Source organism: Hemitrygon akajei, chromosome 12 (genome assembly GCF_048418815.1).
Source record: "Hemitrygon akajei chromosome 12, sHemAka1.3, whole genome shotgun sequence".
NCBI lineage: Eukaryota > Metazoa > Chordata > Chondrichthyes > Myliobatiformes > Dasyatidae > Hemitrygon > Hemitrygon akajei.
The window spans coordinates 5,323,048-5,350,559 of NC_133135.1; the positions used below are offsets into that span (position 1 = coordinate 5,323,048).

The 27,512-nt window shown below is 44.4% G+C and overlaps 1 long non-coding RNA gene across 1 annotated transcript in view; it reads right to left on the reverse strand.

Annotated features, from left to right (window-relative positions):
* LOC140736686 (uncharacterized) overlaps positions 1 to 26,700 on the reverse strand; it is a 53,412-nt gene extending 26,712 nt beyond the window's left edge. The window contains exon 1 of the long non-coding RNA XR_012100992.1: positions 26,565 to 26,700. This is a non-coding gene — a long non-coding RNA (uncharacterized lncRNA). The remainder of the gene's footprint in view (positions 1 to 26,564) is intronic.
* Between the last annotated feature and the right edge of the window lie 812 nt (positions 26,701 to 27,512).

The following is a 27,512-nucleotide window of genomic DNA, read 5'->3' on the forward strand; positions in this document are numbered from 1 at the left end:
TGCCAATGGCTGGGGGCCCCAGCCACGGAGCCAAGTTCAGCACTAAGACGGGGGGCCCCAGCCACGGAGCCAGGTTCAGCACTAAGACGGGTGCCAATGGCTGGGGCCACGGAGCCAGGTTCAGCACTAAGACGGGGGCCCCCAGCCACGGAGCCAGGTTCAGCACTAAGATGGGTGCCAATGGCTGGGGCCACGGAGCCAGGTTCAGCACTAAGACGGGGGCCCCAGTCACGGAGCCAGGTTCAGCACTAAGATGGGTGCCAATGGCTGGGGCCACGGAGCCAGGTTCAGCACTAAGACGGGGCCCCCAGTCACGGAGCCAGGTTCAGCACTAAGATGGGGGCCCCAGTCACGGAGCCAGGTTCAGCACTAAGACGGGGGCCCCAGTCACGGAGCCAGGTTCAGCACTAAGACGGGGGCCCCAGTCACGGAGCCAGGTTCAGCACTAAGACGGGGGCCCCAGTCACGGAGCCAGGTTCAGCACTAAGACGGGGGCCCCAGTCACGGAGCCAGGTTCAGCACTAAGACGGGGGCCCCAGTCACGGAGCCAGGTTCAGCACTAAGACGAGTGCTGATGGCTGAGGGTCCCAGCTGCAGAGTCAGTTCAGTGCTGAGGTGAGTCAAACCTCACAAAGCAGTGAGCTGAACACCAGTTTGTCCTCCACTGTTGGCCTCAATACCTTCATCTTTTTAATGTAGCTTGGAGGCTATTTCATTCAAATCAGTTCATTGTCCATCCTTGAGCCTGGGCCCTGCTGCTGCAGCTGTACCTGCATTCTTGAGAGTCCCGTTGCTAAATATTTCAGGGCAGCACAAAAATACGAGTTCTTACAGATAGTTCAAAATAACCCCTCACAGCAGGAAATCACAGGCTGCAGCTTACAGTGATTGTCATTCTGAAAAAGTATATTGAGTGGAATTATTAGTAGTTTTGTTAGCTGCCTGCAGTGTCGCCATTTAACCCTTCCCTCCCACATAACACTCCATTTTTCTATCGTCCATGTGATTATCAGAGTTTTTAAAATGTCCTTAATATATCTACCTCTACCATCACCCTTGCTAGGGCATTCTACACACCCACCAGTCTCTGTAAACAAAACCCTACCTCTCACACCCTTATACTCTCCTCCAATCACCGTAAAATAGTGTCCCTTGTGTTAGCCATTCTCTGAACATCCTTGTGCCCGTCTTAAGAACCTGTTAAGTGCCTTGATTGTAGTTGACTTCACCACCAACCCAGGCAACGCATTGCAGGCACACTCCACCCTCTGTGTAAAGTAACTTGCCTATCACATCTCTAGAACAGAAACAGACCCTTTTGCCCATCTAGTCCATGTTGAACTATTATTCTGTTGAGTCCCACTGGCACCAGGACCATAGCCCTCTACGCCTCCCATCCACGTACCTATCCAAACCTCTCAATCAAACCAGCATCTCCTTTGAACTTATCCCCTCTCACCTTAAATGCTTGCACTCTGGTATTAGACATCAGAAAGCAGCATGGTAGCGCAGTGGTTAGTGCAACGCTTTACAGTGCCAGCGAGCTGGGTTCAATTCCGGCTGCTCTCCGTAAGGAGTTTGTACATTCTCTCTGTGACCGTGTGGGTTTCCTCCGGGTGTTCCAGTTTCCTCCCACAGTCCAAAGATGTAGGGGTCAGTAGGTTATTTGGTCAGATGGGTGTAACAGGGCGGCATGGGTTCATTGGACCAGAAGGGACCAGTCACTGTGCTGGATCTTTAAATTTAAAAAAAAATAGAGATTCAACTCCTCCACCTGGATTGAGATTCACATCACCTGTGATCTGTTTTCTCTGTTTCTAGATTTTGATCAAAGGTACTCTGACAACTGAAGCAAATCTTTCATCTTTCTATCTGTATGGCAGAGAAACTCCAGCATCCCTGCAGCTGCCCAGGTTCCCCTGTACCCGGAGTCACTCAGGGAGGACGATGTGTACGTTGTCAGCCCCAGCACATGGAAAGGTTTCGCCTGAGGAGAGATCATTCTTATCTGCCCTCAACAGTAAGAGGCACAGGTTTCTGTCCCAGGGAGCCTCCGTGTTGAAACATGTTCCGAACCCTCTGCCCCCCTCGGGCTGGATAGCGTGAGAACTGTATGTGTTCTCCAGCTATCAGGCCCCCAGATCGTTCCCTCGACTGAGATGTTTGGCTTTTAATGTGTACTGAGCAAGTCTTCAAAACACACACACATGCAGATGTATATTACACACTCACACACACACACACACACACCACATTGAAAACATATGCACACGCTCATACCACATACACAGCCACACCACACATACACATGCAGATCTATATTACACACTCACATCACATGCACACAAACACACCACATACCCACGCACACCACACACACACATGCAGCTATTACTCACACTCAGACACACCACATGCACACATACACATCACACATACAGATATATATTACTCACTCACATACACCCACACTGCACACAGATATATATTACACACACACTGCTTACACAGATACATTACACGCACACCACATATACACCCACACTGCACACACATACACAGAGATACACACCACACACACACACACACACACACACACACACAAATAGAGAGGTGTAGATACACAGGCACAGACACACTCACATAGATACACGCAGAGTCACACATACAGCATTATACACACGGTGTTACACACATGGTGTTAAACAATGAATTGAATTGACTTTATTACTTACATCTTTCATATACATGAGGAATAAAAATCTTTATGTTATGTCTCCGTCTAAATATGCAATGTGCAATTTATAATAAATAGCATGTACAACAGGATAGTCGATATAACAGAAATACAATTGTATCAGCATGAATTAATCAGTCTGATGGCCTGGTGGAAGAAGCTGTCCTGGAAGCCTGTTAGTCCTGGCTTTTATGCTGCGGTACCGTTTCCCAGATGGTAGCAGCTGGAATAGATAGTGATTGGGGTGACTGGGGTCCCCAATGACCCTTTGGGCCCTTTTAACACACCTGTCTTTGTAAATGTCCTGAATCATGGGAAGTTCACATCTACAGATGCGCTGGGCTGTCTGCACCATTCTCTGCAGAGTCCTGTGATTGAGGGAGGTACAGTTCCCATACCAGGCAGTGATGCAGCCAGTCAGGATGCTCTCAATTGTGCTCCTGTAGAAAGTTCTTAGGATTTGGGAGCCTATACCAAACTTCCTTAACCATCTGAGGTGAAAGAGGTGCTGTTGTGCCTCACCACACAGCTGATATGTACAGATCACGTGAGGTCCTCAGTGATATGTATGCCGAGGAACTTAAAGCCGTTCACCCTCTCAACCCCAGATCCATTGATGTCAATAGGGGTTAGCCCATCTCCATTCCTCCTGTAATCCACAACCAGCTCCTTTGTTTCTGCGACATTGAGAGAGAGATTGTTTTCTTGACACCACTGTGTCAGGGTGATGGCTTCTTCTCTGTAGGCTGCCTCATTATTATGAGATTAGGCCAATCAGTGTAGCGTTGTCAGCAAATTTAATTACCAGATTGGAGCTGTGGGTGGCGACACAGTAATGGGTATCCAGGGAGTATAGGAGGGGACTTAGTTCACAGCCCTGAGGGGCACCTGTGTTGAGGGTCAGAGGGCAGAGGTGAAGGAGCTCACTCTTACAACCTGCCGGCAATCTGACAGGAAGTCCAGGATCCAGCTACACAAGGCAGGGTGAAGGCCGAGGTCTCTGGGCTTCTTGTCAAACCTGGAGACAATTATGGTGTTGAATGCTGAACTGTATTCTCACACAAGCATCCTTCCTCTCCAGTTGTGTACGGACGGTGTGTAGAGCTGTGGCTGTTGGGTCATCTGTCGATTGGTTGTCAGTGTTCGAATTGTAGGGGGTTACAAGTGTACAAGAGTTATACACACACACAATTACACCCACAGAGTTACACACACACACACACAGACACAGACATGCAAACCGACGTTAATAAGGAGCTATGGACGCATACACACACAGTTACAAACAGATAGACATATTGATAAACACACACATACATACACAGATAGAAACACATACACCCACATGCAGACAAAGTTCGGGCTGCAGACACTGGGTTTCAGAAGGAAGACTCACTGACACACTAGATGGCAGTGTAACGTCAGCACATGAAGAAGTCCATTTTGCTACCACCAAAAGCAGAGCTTTGAACAAGCTCGGTACATCTCACATCGGTATTTGTTAACTCTGGTGATAAGTACATGATAAGCTCACAGCTCTGAGACGAGTCAGAGGGACCATGTCAGCAAACGAGATGCGGTAGCTGAATATTCTGTATTGATTAACTGCACAGGGTGGTTATAACATTGGACAGAGAGCTGGTGGGTCTGCCCTGTCACCAGTCAACTCGACACGAGAGGTTTAAAAGCGGTAGGCAAAATATTTACGAGATGTAATAGGAACAAGGGAACCCTAGCTGAATATGTCTAGCTGTGAGTATTTGGGAAAGAGGCGTCATGTGACAGTGAACATCAAGCATTGAACACTACAGCACAGTACAGGCCCTTCGGCCCACAATGTTGTGCCGCCCAATTACACCATCTGGCAAATTAACCTAACTGGTAAGACTTTGGACTGGGAGGAAACCCACGTGGTCACAGGGAGAATGTACTTCCTTACAGAGAGCAACAGGATTTGAACCCCGATCACTAGCGCAGTAACAGTATTACTCTAAACTCCAGTAAATACAAACTGAACAGACCGAGTCTCTCATCCTACATCATAAGAGGCATGCATAGTTTGAGTGGACATCCAGGGACATTTTCTCAGAGCAGAAACGGCTAAGATGAGAGGGCATAATTTTAAAGTGATTGGAGGGAAATATAGGGGGAGAAGTGAGAAGTTCTGTTTTTACCCTGAGTGGTAGGTGCTTGGTGGTGGTAGAGGCAGATAGACTAGGGACATTTAAGGAACTCTTAGATAGGCACATGGATAATAGAAAAAATGGAAACTATGTGGGAGGGAAGTGTTAGATTGCTATTGAAGTAGGTTAAAGGGTTAGCACAGTAACATGGGCTGAAGGGCCTGTCCTGTTCTTTAATATTTGCGCTAATGAGCAGCTATACAGGTGTACGCAATAAAGTGGCCACAGAGAGCATTTCCTCTCACTTCAAACTATGTGCTCTAGTACTAGACATACCCACACTGGCAAAAATTCTCTGACTCTCTACCCTCTCCACGCCTCTCATAATGTTATAAACTTCGGCCCTGTTTTGCCATGGCCTCCGACGCTCCAGAGAAAACAACTCCAGTTGTTTTATGACCTTTCCTTCTCGCCGGAATATGTACTTGTCGAAACTGGGTGCGTCCTGTTAATCTGGTTATTGTTGCTGCTGCCATCCCCAGAATCAGGTTTAAAATTAGTGGTATATGTGGTGAAAAGTATTGGTTTGTGACAGCCATATATTGCAATGCAATGGGACAGCATGTTAGCATAGTGCAGTACCAGTGACCCTGGTTCAATTCCCACCACTGTCTGTATGGAGTTTGTACGTTCTCCCCGTGACTGTGTGGGTTTCCTCTGGGTGCTCCAGTTTCCTCCTACTGTCCAAAGATGTATGGGTTGGTAGGTTCATTAGTCATTGTAAATGGCCCTGTGATTAGGTGAGGGTTAAATCGAGGGATGCTGGGAGAGTGTCTCGAAGGCCTGGAAGGGCCTTTCTGTGCTGCATCTCAATAAACAAACAAAACTAATCAATAACTATTGATATAATATAAACATTCAATAAAGTACATCGTACAAAAAGAGAGAAAAAATGGTGAGGTGGTGTTCATGGGTTCATTGTCCATTTGGAAGTCTGATAATAGATGGGAAGAAGCTGTTCCTGAAACGTTGATGTTATGTTTTGTAACTTTGAAATGTTAAACTAGTTCACAGAAATACACAGGAGTCCAAAATGCAGGTCTAACTTCATGTTTACTTTAAGCGAGGCTTGCACGCATCACACGGTAGCGTGATGATGTATACTATTCCCGTCTTTATACATATAACCCACCATGAATTATTTAGACAAACAAGAATGCAAAAATCACACAATATGCATACAAGACCACTTAGATATTCCTGAAATACTGAATAGACAACAGTTAAGTGTGTGTCTTTAGTTTCTTGTCCCTCCTCCTTGATGTAGCAATGAGAAGAGGATATTATCACATTAATCCAGTTATTGCTATGGGCCCAGAATAGGTTTAAGAAATGCCTCCACTTCCTGCCCTCCCTCTCCCTCCCACTCAGCTATGTATTAGCCAGGTGACAGCCTGTTGAGTCCCTGCCAATTGGCTGGTTTTCTCACACGCTCGGCACAGTGAGTGGCAGGTGGTCTCCTAGAACCCGTTCTGGGAGTCTGCAACAGTTAGCGGAGTGGAATGTGTTGTGTGTGTTGATAATGTCAAACAGATGTTGTAAATCACAGAGGTCCCTTTGTCTTCAGTGAGAGGTTTCCAAAGAAAGTTTTCAGTCTACTGTATGTTTTCTCGAGCCTGGCAAAAGTCAATACCTTAAGAAGGTGCATCTATCATTAAGGACCCCACCAACAAGGACATGCTCCCTTCTTCATCAAGGACAAGATATAGGAGCTTGAAGACACACTCAATAGCTTCTTCCCCTCCACCATCAGTTTTCTGAATGGACAATGAACAAATGAACACTATCTTGATCTTTTCAATGATTTCAAATTCCCTGGCCCCGATCATCTTATTTTCACTATGGATGTCCAGTCCCTATACACTTCCATCCCATATCAGGAAAGTCTCAAAGCTTTCCGTTTCTTTCTGGATACCAGATGAACCCAGTTCCTCTCCACCACCACTCTCCTCCATCCAGCTGAACTTCTCCTCACTCTTAGTAATTTCTCCTTTGGCTCCCACTTCCTACAAACAAAAGGTGTAGCCATAGGCATTCATATGGGTCCCAGCTTTGCCTGCCTGCTTGTCAGTTACCTGGAACTGTCTATGTTCCAGGCCTACACTGGTGTCTGTCCCCAGCTTTCCTACACTACATCAATGACTGCATTGGTGCTGCTTCCTGCACCCATGCAGAGCTCATCGACCTCATCAACTTTGCCTCTAAACCTTCACCCTGCCCTCAAATTTACCTGGTCCATTTCCAACACCTCCCTCCCCTTTCTCAATCTCACTATCTCTGTCTCTGGAGACAGCTTATCTACTGATGTATTTTATAAACCCACGGACTCTCACAGCTATCTGGACTATACCTCTTCCCACCCTGTTGCTTGTAAAAACACCATCCCTTTCTCTCAATTACCCCATCTCCACCACATCTGCTCCCAGGATGAGGCTTTTCATTCCAGAACAAAAGAGATGTGTTCCTTCTTCAAAGAAAGGGGTTTCCCTTCCTCCACCATCAACACTGCCCTCAATCGCATCTCTTCCATTTTGCGTAGGTCTGCCCTCACCTCATCCTCACGCTTCCCTACCAGGGATAGGCTTCCTCTTGTCCTCACCTACCACCCCACCAGCCTCCACATCCAGCACATAATTCTCCAAAACTTCTGCCATCTCCAACGGATCTCACCATCAAGCACTTGCTATTTTCCACAGGGATCCCTCTTTACGCAACTCTCTTGTCCATTCATCTCTCCCCATGATCTCCCTCCTGGTACTATCCTTGCAAGCAGAACAAGTGCTACGCCTCCTCCCTCACTACCATTCAGGGACCCAAGCAGTCCTTCCAGGTGAGGCAACACGTCACCTGTGAGTCTGCTAGGGTCGTCTGAAAAGCTTGAGTCTGTAGGTATTAAGAAAGAGGATGTGCTGGAGCTTTTAGAAAGCATCAAGTTGGATAAGTCACCGGGACTGGATGAGATGTAACCCAGGCTACTGTGGGAAGCAAGGGAGGAGATTGCTGAGCCTCTGGCGATGATCTTTGCATCATCAATGGGAATGGGAAAGGTTCTGGGGGATTGGAGGGTTATGGATGTTGTTCCCTTATTCAAGAAAGGGAGTAGAGATAGCCTAGGAAATTATAGACCTGTGAGTCTTACTTCAGTGGTTGGTAAGTTGATGGAGAAGATCCTGAGAGGCAGGATTTATGAACATTTGGAGAGGTATAATATGATTAGGTATAGTCAGCATGACTTTGTCAAAGGCAGGTCGTGCCTTACGAGCCTGATTGAATTTTTTGAGGATGTGACTAAACACATTGATGAAGGTAGAGCAGTAGATGTTGTGTTTATGGATTAAAGCAAGACATTTGATAAGGTACCACATGAAAGGCTTACTGAGAAAGTAAGGAGGCATGGGATTGAAGGGGACGTTGCTTTGTGGACCCAGAATTGGCTTACCCACATAAGGCAAAGAGTGGTTGTAGATGGGTCATATTCTGCATGGAGGTTGGTGACCAGTGGAGTGCTTCAGGGATCTGTTCTGGGACCCCTACTGTGATTTTTATAAATGACCTGGATGAGAAAGTGGAAGGATGGGTTAGCAAGTTTGCTGATGACACAAAGGTTGGAGGTGTTGTTGATAGTGTGGACGACTGTCAGAGGTTACAGTGGGACATTGATAGGATGCAAAACTGGGCTGAGAAGTGGTAGATGGAGTTCAACCCAGATAAGTATGAGGTGGTTCCTTTTTTTAGGTCAAATATGATGGCAGAATATAGTATTAATGGTAAGACTCTTGGCAGTGTGGAGGATCAGAGGGATCTTGGGGTCTGAGTCCATAGGACACTCAAAGCTGCTATGCAGGTTGACTGTGTGGTTAAGAAGGTATAAGGTGCATTGGCCTTCATCAATCGTGGGATTGAGTTTAAGAGCCGAGAGGTAATGTTGCAGCTATATAGGACCCTGGTCAGACCCCACTTGGAGTATTGTGCTCGGTTCTGGTCGCCTCACTACAGGAAGGATGTGGAAACCATAGAAAGGGTGCAGAGGAGATTTACAAGGATGTTGCCTGGATTGGGGAGCATGCCTTATGAGAATAGGTTGAGTGAACTCGGCCTTTTCTCCTTGGAGCGATGTAGGATGAGAGGTGACTTGATAGAGGTGTACAAGATAATGAGAGGCATTGATCGTGTGGATAGTCAGAGGCTTTTTCCCAGGGCTGAAATGGCTAGCATGAGAGGGCACAGTTTTAAGGTACTTGGAAGTAAGGACAGAGGAGATGTCAGGGGTAAGTTGTTTGTTTGTTTGTTTGTTTTTTTTTAAAACACAGAGAGTGGTGAGTGCCTGGAATGGGCTGCCAGCAGCGGTGGTGGTGGCGGAAATGATAGGGTCTTTTAAGAGACTCCTGGATAGGTACATGGAGCTTAGAAAAATAGAGGGCTATGGGTGAGCTTAGGTAGTTCCAAGGTAAGGACATGTTTGGCACAGCTTTGTGGGCTGAAGGGCCTGTATTGTGCTGTAGGTTTTCCATGTTTCTATCTATTGTATTTGGTTCTCCCGGTGTGGCCTCCCAGGCTTCGATTGGGAGACCGTTAAGCCGAGCACCTATGCTCCATCTGCCAGAACGAGTGGGATCTCCCAGTGGCCACCCATTTTAATTCCACTTCCTATTCCCATTCCGTCATGTCCATCCATGGCCTCCTCTGCTGTTGTGATGAGGCCACTCTCAGGTTGAAAGAGCAACACCTTATGTTCTGTCTGGGTAGCCTCCAACCTGATGCCATGAACATCGATTTCTCGAACTTCCAGTAATGCCTCCCCCCTTCACCATTCCCCATTCCCTTTTCCCTCCCTCACCTATCTCCTTGCCTGTCCATCACCTCCCTCTGGTGCTCACCGCCCTCCCCTCTCTTTCTTCATGGTCTTCTGTCCTCTCCCATCAGATTCCCCCTTTATCTCTTCCACCAATCAGCTTCCCAGCTCTTTACTTCACCCCTCCCCCCTCCCAGTTTCACCAATCATTTTGTGTTTCTTCCTCCCCTCCCTCCACCTTCTAACTCAGACTCCTCATCTTTCTTCTCCAGTCCTGATCGAGGGTCTCAGCCCAAAATGTTGACTGTACTCCTTTCCATGGATGCTGTCTGGCCTGTTGAGTTCCTCCGGAATTTTGTGTTTGTTAATTGGATTTCCAGCTTCTGCAGATTTTCTCTTGTTTATGAAAACTCACGCTGATTTGAGTGTACTCTATATTACATTGACTGTTCTATTTATTATTATAAATTACTATGATTGCTCATTGCATTTTTAGCCAGAGGCGTAACGTAAAGATTTTTACTCCTCGTGTATGTGAAGGATGTAAGAAATAAAGTCAATTCAATTCACTATCTCACTATTTTTCACTCTCTTCTTGCACTACTTAATTAATTTTATATAACAAATTTCACAACATATGCCAGTGATGGTAAACCTGATTCTGAAAATGTGACACAATCTAGTGATTCATTTGATGTCATTTCCAGAACACAAGTGTAAAGGAGAACAAAATCATTGTTATTCCAGATCCAATACAGCACAAACAAAACACAATAAGATAAAGAACATAAATATAAACACTTAAGATAGCTTACATACAATTATCCATTCACACACATACGTCCAGTAAAGATGGCAGTATGTTCGATCGCAGCAGCTTCTGTGGGTCTACCCCATCTGCGCGTTGCTTGTTTGTGGAGGAAGTGAAGGAGCTGGACTTGGTACAGACTGTATTGCTGCCTGTGACAGAGAGGCATCAGAATTGGTGTGTGAAGGCAGTGTGTAGTCTAATTTTAAGTGATTGTCTTAGTTGTTTTCCTTGTGATCACAAGACCCTGTTGGACATTGATAATATGGAATACTGCACGTCTGATTCACTGATTTATTGGCAGATGGCAGGGGAGCTGTGTAGCCTCTGTCACAGGCCTCAAGCCTGTTTACAGCTGCTCAGGAGGGAGGCATAGGAGTTGATGTGCTTCACCGGAGGTGGTGTGTTGTGGCATCAAAGCTGGAGTCAGTGCCTTCCCCCAGAGCTTGCTTGGCAGAAGACAAACTGTATTGTGTTCAAATGGAGATTTCTGCAACATTCATGGACTAATTTTTTGTGTATTTTACTGATATGCGCTATACATGCCTTGTGCTATGTGCTGTTGGCATTGCGTTTTGCACCTTGGCCCCAGAGTAATGCTGCTTCATTTGTCTGTATTCATGTACAGTTGAATGACAATTAAACTTGCACTAGGAACTAGATTAAATGTCTCTCCATAAAGTGACGCTAGGCACAGGAGTGTCTGTACATAAGGTGCTTGACCAGGAAATGATAAAGTAGTGGCGGCTGGGGGTGTGGAGGGGTGGGTTAGTGTGTGGAGGTGTTGATCAGCCTCACTGCTTGGGGAAAGTAACTGTGTTTGAGTCTGGTGGTCCTGGTGTGGGTGCTACGTAGCCTCCTCCCTGATGGGAGTGGAACAAACAGTCCATGAGCAGGATGGGTATATTCCACAGATTTGATGCATGATGTAAAAAAACTCCCTCTTAACCTAGTGGAGTGGGATCAGTTCATGGTTTTATACTATAAGATACAGGAGCAGATTTAAGCCATTCCATCATGACTGATTTATTATCCCTCTCAACCCTATTCTCCTGTCTTTTCGTAACCCTATAAACCTCTGCTTTAATACCTAGTGGCTGGTCTCCACAGCTGTCTGTGGCAATGAATTCCAGATTCACCACCCTCTGACTAAACAAATTCCTCCTCATTTCTGTTCTAAATGGATGTCCCTCTAATCTGAGAATGTGTGCACTGGTCCGAGACTCCGTCACTATAGGAAATATCCTCTCCAGCTTCACTATCTAGGCCTTTCAATAAAATCCTCCCCTCATTGTCTAAACTCCAGTGAGTACAGGCCCAGAGCCATCAAACACCCTTCATAAATTAAACCCTTCATTCCGGTATTATTCCAGTGAACCCAATCTAATGATATATTCTGCAGGAACTGTCGTGTGACAAGAAACATCCCCTCTTAACCCTTTGGAGGGGTATCAGTTTGGTGTTTTCACACAGAAAGAATTCAAGGGGATGCAATGAGTTAAGTTTCCCTCTGAATACTCTCAATCAGAATCGGAATCAGGTTTATTATCACTGACACACAAAAAGGAGGTAGTCTTCATGTCCATGGATCGTTGAGCAGAGAGCTGTCTCAATGAGAGGCAGAAGCAGGTTCAATAATGCTCAGCGTGGGATTGGTAAGGGCAGAGATTCGCTGGTGTCAGTGGGGGACCGACCACCTCTCTCCTAGTGACACCAGCAGGACCGACCTACCCTCCCCCATTGACACCAGCAGGACCGGCCACCCCTCCCCCAGTGACACCAGCAGGACCAACCACCACTCCCCCAGTGACACCAGCAGGACCGACCTACCCTCCCCCAGTGACACCAGCAGGACCGACCTACCCTCCCCCAATGACACCAGCAGAATGACCGATCAGTCCACCCCACTCTCACCAACAGAAGCCCCCAGTGACCCCAATCCTATACTAACCCCCACATTCCCATTAACTCACCCCAGATTCTGCTCCTCACTCACACACTGGGGCAACTTACCAAGGACAATTTACCCACAGACCCGCACGTCTTTGGGGTGTTGGGGCACGGTCACACGGCGATGTGTAAACTCCCTACAGACAGCGGCAGAGGTCAGAATTGAACCCAGGTCTCTGAAACCGTGATGCACTGCACGACGTGGCGTCAGAGTGGGGATTAGAATCGTTCCCTGATCACATTTCACTGATAATTTGAAGGGGAAGGCCTGCCAGTCTGAAAGCACAGGCTCCCCATCAGTAGTTTGCAAACTTTGCTGCCAGATAAAGGCAGTTTGTGATAGCAGTGAGATAAAACCATCAGCTTGCTGTCTGATTTTGTAATGTACCATTCCCTTTGTTTGAAAACAAGGTAAATTTATTATTAAGGGACGTATACTACCCTGAGATTCATTTTCTTGTGGGCATTCACAGTACAGACATACAAGGACAATAGAATCAATGAAGGTCGCACCCAACAGGACAGAGAAACGGCCAATGTGCAACAGTCAACACGCTCGGTAAATACAAAGGGGGGGTGGGAGGGGAGGGGAAGGAGAGGGTGGGAGAGGGTGTAGAAGAAAGTGAAGAGAGGAGATGAGGGCAAATGGAGGGGAGGAGAGTAAAAGGAAGGACGAGGGACAAGGAGGGGCTGAGAGAGAGATAGAGTGAGAGAGAAGGGGAAGGAGACTGGAGAGAATTGATAGGAAGGTGATCTGCCATTATTTTGTTTTCCTTTCATCAAAATCAGAGAAGGAAGATTAACGACACCATTCCAAATGCACTGTTCCATATGCAGTGCCTGTAAAATGTATTCACACACCCCCCCCCACCAGAAGTTTTCCATGTTTTATTGTTTTACAACATTGAATCACAGTGGATTTAATTTGGCTTTTTTGACACTGATCAACAGAAAAAGAGTCTTTCGCGCCAAAATGAAAACATATCTCTACAAAGTGATCTAAATTAATTAGAAAAATTAAACACAAGATAATCGTTTGCATAATTACTCACCCAGTTCAAGTCAGTATTTAGTAGATGCATCTTTGGCAGCAATTACAGCCTCAAATCTGTGTGGATAGGTCTCTATCAGCTTTGCACATCAGGACACTGCAATTTTTCTCCATTCTTCTTTACAAAACTGCTCAAGCTCTGTCATATTGCACAGGGATTGTGAGTGAACAAGCCTTTTCAAGTCCAGCCGCAAATTCTCAGTTGGATTACATCTGGACTCTGACTCGGCCACTCCAGGATATTAACTTTGTGTTTTTAAGCCATTCCTGTGTAGCTTTGGCTTTACGCTTGGGGGTCACTGTCTTGCTGAAAAACAAATCTTCTCCCAAGTCGCAGTTCCCTTGCAGATTGCATCAGGTTTTCCTCCAGGATTTCCCTGTATTTTGTTGAATTCATTTTACCCTCCACCTCCACAAGCCTTCCAAGGCCTGCGGCAGTGAAGCATCCTCACAGCATGATGCAGCCACCACCGTGCTTCACGGTAGGGATGGTATGTTTTTGATAATGTGCAGTGTTTGGCTATTGCCAAACCTATCATTTCATTCTATGACCAAAAAGCTCAATTTTGGTTTCATCAGACCATAAACCCTTCTTCCAGCGGATCTCGGAGTTTCCTATATGCCTTCCGGCAAGCTCTAGCCAAGATTTCACATGAATTTATTTTTTAACAGTAGCTTTCTCTTTGCCACCCTCCATAAAGCTGTGACTGGTGAAGCACCCGGGCTACAGCTTTTGTATGCACAGTCTCTCCCATCTCAGCCACTGAAGCTTGTAACTCCCCCAGAGTTGTCATAGGTCTCTTGGTGGCCTCCCCCACTAGTCCCCTTCTTGCATGGTCACTCAGTTTTTGAGGACGGCCTGCTCCAGGCAGATTTACAGCTGTGCCATATTCTTTCCAGTTCTTGATGATTGATTTTATTGTACTCCAAGGGACATTCAGTCACTCAGAAATTTTCCTATATCCATCTCCTGACCTGTGCTTTTCAATAACTTTTTCGTGGAATTGCTTGGAGTGTTCTTTTCTCTTCATGGTGTGGTTTTGCCAGGATACTGACTCACCAGCAGTTGGATGTTCCAGATCCAGGTGTATTTTTACTCCAATCAATCGAAACACCTTGACTGCACACAGGTGATCTCCATTTTACTAATGATGTGACTTCTGAAACCAACTGGCTGCACCAGTGATGATTTGATGTGTCATATTGAAGAAGGTGAATGTTTATGCAATCAATTATTTTCTGTTTTATATTTGTAATTAATTTAGATCACTTTGTAGTGATCTGCTTTCACTTTGACATGAAAGTCTTGTTTTGTTGATCAGTGTCAAAAAAGCCAAATTAAACCCACTGTGATTCAGTGTTGTAAAACAATATAACATGAAAACTTCTGGGGGGGTGTTGAATACTTTTTATGGGCACTGTACCCTGGAAAAGGAAACACCTGAAATCTTTACAAAAGAGAACACCCTCTTGACGTTTCCCCCCCAATACAAATCGAAAGCCTCCGCATTACAGCAGAGATGATCCAAGAGAAACCAGGAAAGACCCCACACTGTCTCAGATCTGCATGGCCACCCAAGATGGCTGGAATGTACAGCATAAAGTCCGGTTCCCCATTTTTACCAGCGCTGGTATGAACTTGCCCTTGACGGCAGTTACCTTCTTTGGCATTTGAGAGTTATGCCATCCAAGCTGAGATCTAAAGTGTTGGAGGAGATACATGCTGGTCACCTGGGTGTAGTCAAAATGAAAGCATTGGCTCAAAGCTTTGACTGGTGGCCTGGGATAGATCAGCAGTTTGGGCAGCTTGCCATGCACTATTCTGGATGCCAAGAGCAGTGCCTCTCCATCCCTGGGAATGCCTGCATTGTCCTGGCAGGGGATCCACGTAGATTTTGCTGGACCATTCAGAACCACTTCCTGCAGACCCAAAGTCAACTCCTATAACCTCCATGGAAGATGCCCCAGAACCTGAGATTTTTTCACAGTCACAAGTCTGGGTGTTGTGTAATAACCCATATCTTATTAGGGAGCTTAATGTAAAGGAACTCTTAGGAGGCAGTGATCATAATATGATTGAACTCATACTGCAATTTGAGAGGGAGAAGCATAATTCACATGTATCAGTATCACAATGGAATAAGGGGAATTACAGAGGCATGAGAGAGGAGCTTGCCCAGGTGGATTGGAGGAGGTTTCTGGCGGGGATGATGGCAGGGCAGAGGTGGCTGAAGTTTCTGGGTAAAGTTCACAAGGCACAGGAAAGATATGTCCCACAGAGGAAATGGCAGCGGTAGGCAACTGTGGCTGACAAAGGAAGTTAAGGACTACATAAAACCAAGGAAAGGGCTCATAAGCAGCAAAAGTGAGTGGGAAGTTGGATGATTGGGAAGCTTTTTAAAAATCCAACAGAAGGCAACTAAAAACATCTATAAGAAGGGAAAAGATGAAATATGAGGGCGGACGAGTCAATAATATAAAACAGGATATCAGAAGTATTTTCAGTTATATAAAGAGTAAAAGGGAGTTGATATTGGACCACTGGAAAATGATGCTGGTGAGGTAGTAATGGGGGACAAAGAAATGGCAGATGAAATTAATGGGTACTTTGCTTCAGTCTTCACTGTGGAAGACACTAGCAGTGTGTCAGAGGTCCGTGAGTGTCAGGGGATAGGAGTGAGTGACATTGCTGTTACAAAGGGAAAAAGTGCTAGGCAAACTGAAAGGTCTTAAGGTGGATAAGTCACCTGGGCCAGATGGACTGCAGCCCAGAGTCCTGAGAGAGATTGCTGATGAGATAACGGATGCATTGGTCATGATCTTTCAAGAATCACTTGATTCTGGCATGGTCCTGGAGGACTGGAAGATTGCAAATGTCACTCCACTCTTTAAGAAGGGAGGAAGGCAAAAGAAAGGAAATTATAGGCCAGGTAGCCTGACCTCAGTGGTTGGGAAAGTGTTGGAGTCTATTATTAAGGATGAGATTTCGAGGTGCTTGAAGACTAATGATAATATAAGTTAAAATCAGAATGATTTCTATGAAGGGAAATCTTGCCTGACAAATCTGTTTGAGTCCTTCGAGGACATAACAAACAGGGTAGACAAAGGAGAGGCAGTGGATGTCATTTACTTGGATTTTCAGAAGACATTTGACAAGGTGCCACACATGAGACTGCTTAACAATATAAAATCCTATGGTGTTATAGGAAAGATACTGACATGGATAGAGGAATGGCTGACAGGCAGGAGGCAGTGACTGGGAATAAAAGGGGCCTTTTCTGGTTGGTTGGCTGCCGGAGACTAGTGGTGTTCCTTATGAGTCAGTATTGGGACCGCTACTTTTCACTTTGTTTGTCAATGATTTGGATAATGGAATTGATGGCTTTGTGGCGAAGTTTGTGGATGATATAGGTGAAGGTGTAGGTTGTGCTGAGGAAGCAATGCGATTGCAGCAGGACTTAGACAAATCGGACAAATGGGCAAAAAAGTCACAGATGGAATACAGTGTTGGGAAATGTAGGATAATGCATTTGGTAAAAAGAACAATAGTACCGACTATTATCTAAATGGGGAGAAATTTCTAACATCAGAGGTGCAGAGGGACTTAGGAGTCCTTGTGCAAGACTCCCAGAAGGTTAATTTACAGGTTGACTCTGTGGTAAAGAAGGTAAATGTAATGTTGGCTTTTATTTCAAGGGGAATAGAATATAAAAGCAAGGAGATAATGCTGAGCCTTTATAAGACATTAATCAGGCTGCACTTGGAGTATTGTCAACAATTTTGGACCCCACATCTCACAAAGGGTGTGTTGTCATTGGAGACAGTCCAGAAGAGGTTCATGAGGATGATTCCAAGAATGAAGGGGTTAACATATGAGGAATGTTTGGCAGCTTTGGGCCTGTACTCACTGGAATTTAGAAGAATGTGGGGGGATGTCATTGAAACCCACTGAATATAGAAAGGACTAGATAGGGTGGATGTGGAAAGGATCTTTGCTTTGGTGGGGGTACCTAGAACTAGAGGGCACAGCCTTTAAATCTGTGGAATGCTCTGCCACAGCCTGCAGTGGAGGCCAAGTCCACGAGTACCTTTAAGGTGGAAGTTGATCATTTCCTGATCAGTGAGGGCATCAAAGGATATGGCGAGAAGGGAGGTGTATGGGGTTGAGTGGGATCCAGGATCAGCCATGATGGAAAGGTGGAGCAAACTTGATGGGCTGAATGGCCTCATTCTGCTCCTATGTCTTATGGTCTTATGGTCACACCTGCCGAGCAGAATGACCTCTCTCGTCAGGAATAATATTATCCCACAAGAGTAAGAAAGCCTCCACAGCCATTAAATCTTTAGGCCTGATTGGGACAGTTTAAAATTTATTATGCTGTTGATGTCTATATAGTAGTTGCTGTACAGTATATATAGAGAGCAATACGTAACATACTGTAGTTGAGATGCATTCTATATTGAGTTGGAGTTTATAGCTAAACAGGAAGGAGTGTTGTGTAATTAATATTTCTGTAATATTTGAGAAATATTGTGAAGATGTTGTTTTGATTAAGCATTCTTTCTTTGTTTACATAATTCATTATGAGTTAGATGTAAGAAGTGAGTGAATGGCATATGTCATTACGTCACCACATCATATGTGGACATCTCACTAAAGTAAAATGAACGAATTAGTTTTCCAGGCTCCTCTGTTTTTCTTTCGACTCGTTTTGGAGTTACAAAACATAACTTCGATAGAGGTTTACGAGATGATCAGAGGCATAATTGAGTGGACAGCCAAAGGCATTTTCTATATGAGAGGACATAATGTTAAGGTGACTGTAGGAAAATACAGGGGGATATCAGAGGTAGTTTTTTTCACATAGGGTGGTGGGTGTGTGACTGCCAGGAGAATGGATGAAAGAAAACGTGGATGGTTATGCAGCACGGAAGGGTTTGATTGATCTTAGAGTAGGTCAAAAGGGTCAGTGTAACACTGTTTTTTATTATTTATTGAGAGACTGTGTGGACCACCGGGCCCTTCTGCCCCTTTGAGCCGTGCTGCCCAGTAATCCCTCACTTTAACCCTTGCCTAATCACAGGATGATTTACAATGACCACTTAACCTACCAATTGGAACACTTTATGTGAAAAAAGCTAGAGTAGCTGGGGGAAACCCATGTGGTCACAGGGAGAACACTCAACTCCTTAGGCAGTGGTGGGAATTGAACCTGGATCTCCAATACTGTAAAGCATTGTGCTAACCACTACGCTACTGTGCTGCCTCACGTTGTTGGCCAAAGGGGCTGTACTGTGCTGTAGTGTTCCATGTTTTATGTTCTACGTCCATATTCTGTGTTCTATGTTTAATCGCCTCGTTCTAGCTTCTCACTAACTTATCCCCAGCAGAGAAAGTCCTGCCCCATGGTTATTGGAAGCTGAGCATGATCCTACACTGGGTGAAATATTAACCCCTCACATGTGAGCAAGACAATCCAACTTAGAACATAGAACAAGAACTGGCTCTTCGGCCCACAATGTTATCCCAAATCAATAATTTAAACTAACCTCCTCTGGCTACACAATGTCCCTATCCTTCCAATTCCCTCACATTCATTAGGGTCTGAAAAGTCTCCAACGCTTCTGCCTCTACCGCCACTCCAGGCAGCACATCCCAGACACCCGCCACTCTCTGTGTAAAACACTTGCCTCTCTCACCTTCAATGCATTTCAAATTGCCATACAACTCCACAGTTCTGCACGGGAAGTCATCGTACACTGACTGTTTCCGTAGAGGAAATAATACTCTACCAAAAATAACAAGAGGAAATCTTTCTGTTGCCACCAGTGGAAAGTGAACAGGATGAGAATGTATCAATGTGTGACATCTGCTGTAAATGTTGTTTATTTGTTGGCCACTAGCACTGTTTTCCAATCTCTAAATCCTTCAGAGGAGATCCGAGTATTTGAACTTGGCATCTGATGCGATTAGAGTCGTAGAACACTACAAGACAGAAACAGGCTATTTGGCTCATCTAGTCTGTGCAGACCTATTAATCTGCCTGGTCCCATCGACCTGCACCTGGACCATTGCCCTCCATACCCCGAGGTACCATCCAAGTACCTATCCAAATTTCTCTTAAATGTTGAAATTGAACCCATATCCATCACTTCGGATCGTTCCACACTCTCACCACCCAATGAGTGATTCATTTTCCCTCAGGTTCCCCTTAAACACTTCATCTTTTACCCTTAATGCATGACCTCTAGTTGCAGCCTCACCCATCCTCAGTGGGAAAGCCCTGCTTGCATTTACCCTATCCAATACCCCTCATAATTTTGTATACCCCTATCAAATTTCTCCTCAATCTTCTACATTCTATACAATATCAGGGAATTGAAAACAATAATCTGACTTCTAACTCTATTCATCACCCAGGACATGCCCTCTTCTCATTGCTTCCATCAGGGAGGAGGTACAGGAGCTTGAAGACATACACTCAATGTTTGGGAACAGCTTCTTCCCCTCCTTAATGCTCTGTGAATCATAAGACGATCAGACGTAGGGGCAGAATTAGGTCATTCAGCCCAAAGAATCCCGTCTGCCATTTGATCATGGATGATTTATTATCTCCCTCAACCTCATTCTGCCGATTAATCAAGAACCTTCCATTTGGAATATACCCAATGGAATGGCAAAGTAGTATTATGGTTAGTGTAATGCTTCACGATGCTATCAATCCCACCATGTCTGTAAGGAGTCTGTACGTCCTCCCCCTGAACACACAGGTTTCTTCTGGAGCTCTGGTTTTTTCCACATCTCAGAGATATATGGATCAGTACGGGCTGTTACCGGTATGTTGTGAGACGCACGGATCAGTACGGGCTGTTACCGGTACGTTGTGAGACGTACGGATCAGTAAGGGCTGTTACCGGTACGTTGTGAGATGTACGGATCAGTAGGGTTGTTACCGGATACGTTGTGAGACGTACGGATCAGTAAGGGCTGTTACCAGTACGTTGTGAGACGTACGGATCAGTATGGGCTGTTACCGGTATGTTGTGAGATGTACGGATCAGTACAGGCTGTTACCGGTATGTTGTGAGACGTACGGATCAGTGAGGGCTGTTACCGGTAAGTTGTGAGCATGTTATGTTGGCGCTGGAGACATGGTGACACCTGCGGGCAGCTCCCAGCACAACGTCAGACTCAAGCCAATACAAGCCACACTGTGTAATAGAACATGGAACACAGAACATCGAACATCGGACATAGAACATCGAACACAGAACACAGATCAGAAAACACTGAACATAGATCATCGAACAAAGCAGAACACAGAACGTCGAATACAGTAAACTATAGCATAGGAACAGGCCCTTTGACTCACAATGTTATGCTAAAACAATTAAATGGCCAACTCATCCCTTCTGCCTAAACAATGCCCATATCCTTCCATTTTCCTCACACATCATGTGCCTATCTAAATGTCTCTTAAAAGTCTCCAATGTATCTGCCTCTAGCACCATCCCAGACAGCATGTTCCAGGCACCCACCGCTCTCTGTGTTAAAATTGTGCCCCTCAAATCTCCTTTGAAATTACCCCCTTTCACCTCATGTCCTCTGTTGTTAGATATTTCAACCTTGGGAAAAAGCTACTGTTTGTCTACGTAGCAACAACCTTGCTCTCAATGTCAATAAGACCAAAGAGCTGATTGTGGACTTCAGGAAGGGTAAGACGAAGGAGCACATACCAATCCTCATAAAAAGATCAGAAGTGGAGAGAGTGAGCAGCTTCAAGTTCCTGGGTGTCAAGATCTCTGAGGAACAAACCAAGTCCCAACATATCGATGCAATTATAAAGAAGACAAGATAGCAACTATATTTCAGTAGGAGTGAGGAGAATTGGTTTGTTACATAAGACACTCAAAAATTTGTATAGATGTACTGTGGAGAGCATTCTGACAGGCTGCATCACCGTCTGGTATGGAGGGATTGAAAGAAGCAGAAATTTGTAAAATTAGTTAGCTCCATCTGGGGTACTAGCCTCCATAGTATGCAAGACATCTTCAAGGAGCGGTGCCTCAGAAAGGCGGCGTCCATTATTAAGGACCCCATCATCCAGGACATGCCCTGTTCTCACTGTTACCAACAGGAAGAAGGTACAGAAGCCTGAAGGCACACACTCAACGATTCAGGAACAGCTTCTTCCCCTCTGCCATCTGATTCCTAAATAGACATTGAACCCATGAACACTACCTCAATATCATTATTTCCCTTTTTGCAATAATTTTAATTTTACTATTTTATACGCATATATCAGAACCAGGATCAGAATCAGGTTTATTATCACTGGCATGTATTGTGAAATTTGTTAACTTAGCAGCAATTCAATGCAATACATAATATAGAAGGAAAAAAAATAAAAAATATAATACCATATAAGTAAATCAATTACAGTATATATATATATATATATATAGAATAGATTAAAAATTTTGCAAAAAACCAGAAATATTATAATTTTAAAAAGTGAGGTATTGTCCAAGGGTTCACTGTCCATTTAGGAATTGGATGGCGGAGGGGAAGAAGCTGTTCCTGAATCACTGAGTGTGTGCCTTCAGGCTTCTGTACCTCCTACCTGATGGTAACAGTAAGAAAAGGACATGCCTTGGGTGCTGGAGGTCCTTAATAATGGATACTGCCTTTCTGAGACACCGCTCCCTAAAGATGTCCTGGGTACTTTGTTGGCTAGTGCCCAAGATGGAACTGACTAGATTTACAACCTCCTGCAGTTTCTTTTGGTCCTGTGCAGTAGCCCCTCCATACCAGACAGTGATGCAGCCTGTCAGAATGCTCTCCATGGTACATCTATAGATGTTTTTTGGGTGTATTTGTTGACATGCCAGATCTCTTCAAGCTCCTAATGAAGTATAGTCACTGTTTTTCCTTCTTTATAACTACATCGATATGTTGGGACCAGGTTGGATCCTCAGAGATCTTGACACCCAGGAACTTGAAGCTGCTCACTCTCTCCACTTCTGATCCCTCTATGAGGATTGGTATGAGTTCCTTCGTCTTGCCCTTCCTGAAGTCCACAATCTTTCATCTTACTGACATTGAGTGCCAGGTTGTTGCTGCGGCACCATTCCACTAGTTGGCATATCTCACTCCTGTACGCCCTCTTGTCACCACCTGAGATTCTACCAACAATGGTTGAATTGTCAGCAAATTTGTAGATAGTGTTTGAGCTATGCCTAGCCACACAGTTGTGTGTATACAGGGAGTAGAGCAGTGGGCTAAGCATGCACCCCGAGGTGCGCCAGTGTTAATCATCAGCAAGGAGGATATGTTATCACCAATCCACACAGATTGTGATCTTCTGGTTAGGAGGTCGAGGATCCAATTACAGAGGGAGGTACAGTATGGTAATGATCTTTCAAGAATCACTCGATTCTGGAATGGTTATGGTAGACTGGAAAATTGCAAATGCGACTCCACTCTTCAAGAAGGGAGAGAGGCAGAAGGAAGGAAGTTATAGGCCAGGCTGGGAGGATGTTGGAGTCTCAGTGTACTCTATTACTAATGTCTCCACATGATAAAATAGGTGTAGTCAGCATGCTTTACTCAAGAGAAAATCTTGCCTGACAAATCTGTTGGAATTTTTTGAAGAAATAACAAGCTGGATAGACAAAAGAGAATGGTTGATGTTGTGTACTTGGATTTTCAGAAAGCCTTTGACAAGGTGCCACACACGAGGCTGCTTAACAAGCTATGAGCCGATGGTATTAAGGGAAAGATTCTAGCATAGATAAACAGTGGCAGATTGGCAGGAGGCAAAGCGTGGGAATAAAGGTAGTCTTTTCTGACTGGCTGCCGGTGACTAGTGTGTTCCAAAGGGGTCTGTGTTGAGACCAATTCTTTTCACATTATATGTCAGTGACTTAGATGATGGAATTGATGGCTTTGTTGCAAAGTTTGCAGATAATACGAAATAGGTGGAGAGGCAAGTAGTTTTGAGGAAGTAGAGAGGCTACATGAGGACTCAGACAGATTAGGAGACTAGGCAGATGGAATACGGTGTTGGGAAGTGTATGGTCATGCTTTTTGGTAGAAGTGAAAGAGCTAACTATTTTCTAAATGGACAGAAAATACATAAAACTGATGTGCTAAGGGACTTGGGAATCCCTGTGAAGGATTTCCTAAAAGTTAATTTGCAGGTTGAGTCTGTGGTGAGGAAGGCAAATGCAATGTAAGCATTCATTCCAAGAGGACTAGAATATAAAAGCAAGGATGTAACATTGAGACTTAATAAAGCACTAGTGAGGCCTCATTTGGAGTATTGTGAGCAGTTTTGGGCCCTTTATCTTAGAAGGGATGTGTTGAAACTGGAGAGGGTTCAAAGGAGGTTTTGAAAATGATTCCAGGATTGAACAGCTTGTCCTATGAAGAGCATTTAATGACTCTGGGCCTGTATTCACTGGAATTCAGAACAATGAGGGTGACCTCATTGAAACCCATCGAATGGTGAAAGGACTTGATAGAGTAAATGGAGAGGATGTTTCCTATGGTGGGAGAGTCTAAGACCAGAGGATACAGCCTCATAATAGTGGGGCAGCCTTTTAGAATGGAGACAAGGAGGAATTTCTTTAGCCAGAGAGCGGTGAATCTGTGGAATTCTTTGCCACAGGCAGCTGTGGAGGCCAAGTCGTTACATATATTTAAGGCAGAGGTTGATAGATTCTTGATTGGTCAGGGTATGAAGGGATACGGGTGGGAGATAGCAGAAGATTGCAACTGAGAGGAAAACTGGATCAGCCATTATGAAATGGCAAAAAAGACTCGATTGGCAAAATGTCCTAATTTTACTCCTATATCTCTTGGTCTTATCGTCCTGTAGTCTTACTTTGTGCTGCATTGGATCAGCAGTAAGAATTATTTAGTTCTCTTTACACTTGTGTACAAAAATGACATCAAGCAACCTTGATATATTATACTTACACATATTATAAAATTTAAAATTATCAGTGCAAGATATTTTTATTGTAAGTTATTGTATATTTTATGTATTACACAGTACTACTGCTGCAAAACACCAAATTTCATGATATCTGTCAGTGATAATAAACCTGATTCTGATATTGAATCCACTCTGTACTCTTTGCAAGGCTCGCCCTTTCAAAAATTCACTGTCCATTAATTGTACACATGACTCCAGCTGTGGTCTAATTGAGCTTCAGTACCAGTGTGCCAAATGGTCAACAGAACAGAATACAAGATTGGATCATACTGGTTGCATTGATGAGAATGTTTTTTTTCCTTGCAAGCTGTAGCAGGTCAGGAGTGTGCTTGTTAAACTGGTCTGGGTAGATCGTAAAGGCGATAGGGTAAACTTCAAATGAAGATGGTCCATTACTCTCCAAGCCCGCAGGCTCTGACCTGCAAATAACAGTGAGGGCAGACTGAAACTGCCAAGGATAAAACCCCTATAATCCCAAGGCAATGATAGTTTGAACTAATCTACCTCAGTTCATGTTTCAACTAACCAAGAAAACAGCTTATCTGATCACAAGAGATTTGGCAGATGCTAGAAATCTTCAGAATCAAGTTTATTATCACTGGCAAGTGTTGTGAAATTTGTTGTTTTTCAGCAGCAGTACAGTGAAATACATGATAATAAAAGCTATAAATTATACTATGTACACATATTTAAAATAGTAAATTGAATATGTAGTGCAAGTAGAGGGAAAGTAGTGAGGTAGGGTACACGGCAAAATGTCCATTCAGAATCTGATGTCAGAGGGGATGAAGCTGTTCCTGAATCATTAAGTGTGAGTCTTCAAGCTCCTGTACCTCCTCCCTGAGTGTAGCAATCAGAAGACAGCATGTCCTGGTGATGGTGGTCTTTAATGATAGATACTGTCTTTTTGAGGCATTGCCTATTGAAGTCAGGGAGGCTAGTGCCAGTGCAAAATAATAGTTCGGCATGGACTAGATGGGCCGAAAGGCCTGTTTTTGTGCTGTAGCGGTTGATGATTCTATGACATTCATCTTATTTTTGTCCCTCATAATTGAATACATCTCTATAAAATCACCCCTTTTTCTTGTGTTCTTCAAAAAATAAAGCCCAAACCTGCTCAACCTCTTTCCACAACTCAGTACTTTGAGCCCCAGCAGCAACTTCATAAATTTACTCTGCTCTCTTTCCAGCTTAATGGAATCTTTCCAGCATTTCAGTATTGTCACTTTGACATTTCTTTTTGCACTCCCTCAGTTTGTACTTCTATGCTTCGCACTATTCCACTGTTACTGTGCTCATAATTGCGTTTATTGCTAAATATATCATAACTGTGTTCACTCTTACCTCTGTGAACTTCACACGAGCAAGGAATTTCATTGTGACAAAGTGTGAGTGTGGATGGATGGTCCCAAGCCTGGCTACCAAAAGAGGAGGGTTGGGTATGGTGTGAGTAGCCCCAACCTGTAAAAACCCAGAGCTACAGAAATGCCAAAAGAAGCTCCAAGGACCTCATCCCACAGAGAGAAGGGATCTTCGAGGAAAATCTGAAAGAGTGGCCCAGGACAGAAGATTCTGCTGAGCTGCTGTTGGCGGCCTGTACCCCCGGAGGAGTGATAGGCTTAAGAAGAAGGTGCTTGTGACAATAAGCTTTCCTGAATCTGTTCTGAAACCCATTTTTAAATTTACAGCATTAGCAATATTTTGCTTTTATCTTTTTTTAAATAATTGTTCAAATACTTGGGCAGAAATGGCGATTATGAGTCAGCATCAGAATCAGAATCAGGTTTAATATCATCGTCATATGTCGTAAAATTTGTTCACTTAGCAGCAGCAGTTCAATGCAATAGATGATAATTGAGAAGAAAAACTGAATCACAGGAAGCATATATATTAAATAGTTAAATTAAATAAATAGCGCAAATAAAAGAAACTAAAACAGTGAGGTAGTGTTCATGGGTTCAATGTCCATTTAGAAATCGGATGGCAGAGGGGAAGGATCTATTTCTGAATTGTTATATATGTGCCTTTAGGCTTACGTACCTCCTTCCTGACGGTAGCAATGAGAAGAGGGCATGTCCTGAGTGATGGAGGTCTTTAATGATGGATGACACCTTTTTTGAGGCACTGCTCCTTGAAGATGTCCTGGATACTACGGAAGCTAGTGTTCATGATGGAGCTGACTGAGTTTACAACTCTCTGCAGCTTATTTCGATCCTGTGCAGTCGCCCCACACCTTCCCCACCCCACATACCCGATGGTGATGCAGCCAATTAGAATGCACGGTACATCTGTAGACATTTGTGAGCATTTTTGGTAACATACCAAATCTCCTCAAACTTCTAATGAAATACAGCTGCTGTCTTGCATTCTTTATAGCTGGCTACGATATTGTGCCAGGTTAGGTCCTCAGAGATATTGACACCCAGGAAATTGAAACTGCTCACGTTTTCCACTTCTGATCCCTCAATGAGGACTGGTGTGTCCCCCCTCATCTTACCTTTCTGAAGTTCATAATCAGTTCTGTGGTCTTACTGACATTGAGCGCAAAGGTTGTTGCTTCAACACCACTCAATTAGTTGGCATATCTCACTCTGATACACCTTCTCCTCACCATCTGAAATTTTACCAACAATGGTTGTATCATCAGCAAACTTTTAGATAGTATTTGAGATGTGCCTAGCCACAGGGTCATGGAGGTAGAGACAGTAGAGCAGTGGGCTAAGCACACATCCCTGTGGTGCACCATTGTCGATTATCAGTGAGATGGAGATGTTATTTCCAATCCACACAGATTGTGGTCTTCTGGTTAGGAAGTCGAGTATCCAGTTGCAGAGGGAGGTCCAGAAGCCTACGCTTTTGAGCTTCCTGATCAGAATTGTAGGAATGATGGTGTTAAATGCTGAGCCATACTCAATAACAGCATCCTGACATTGGTATTTGTATTGTCCAGGGGATCCAAGGCCTGTTGAGACCCATGGTATCACATCT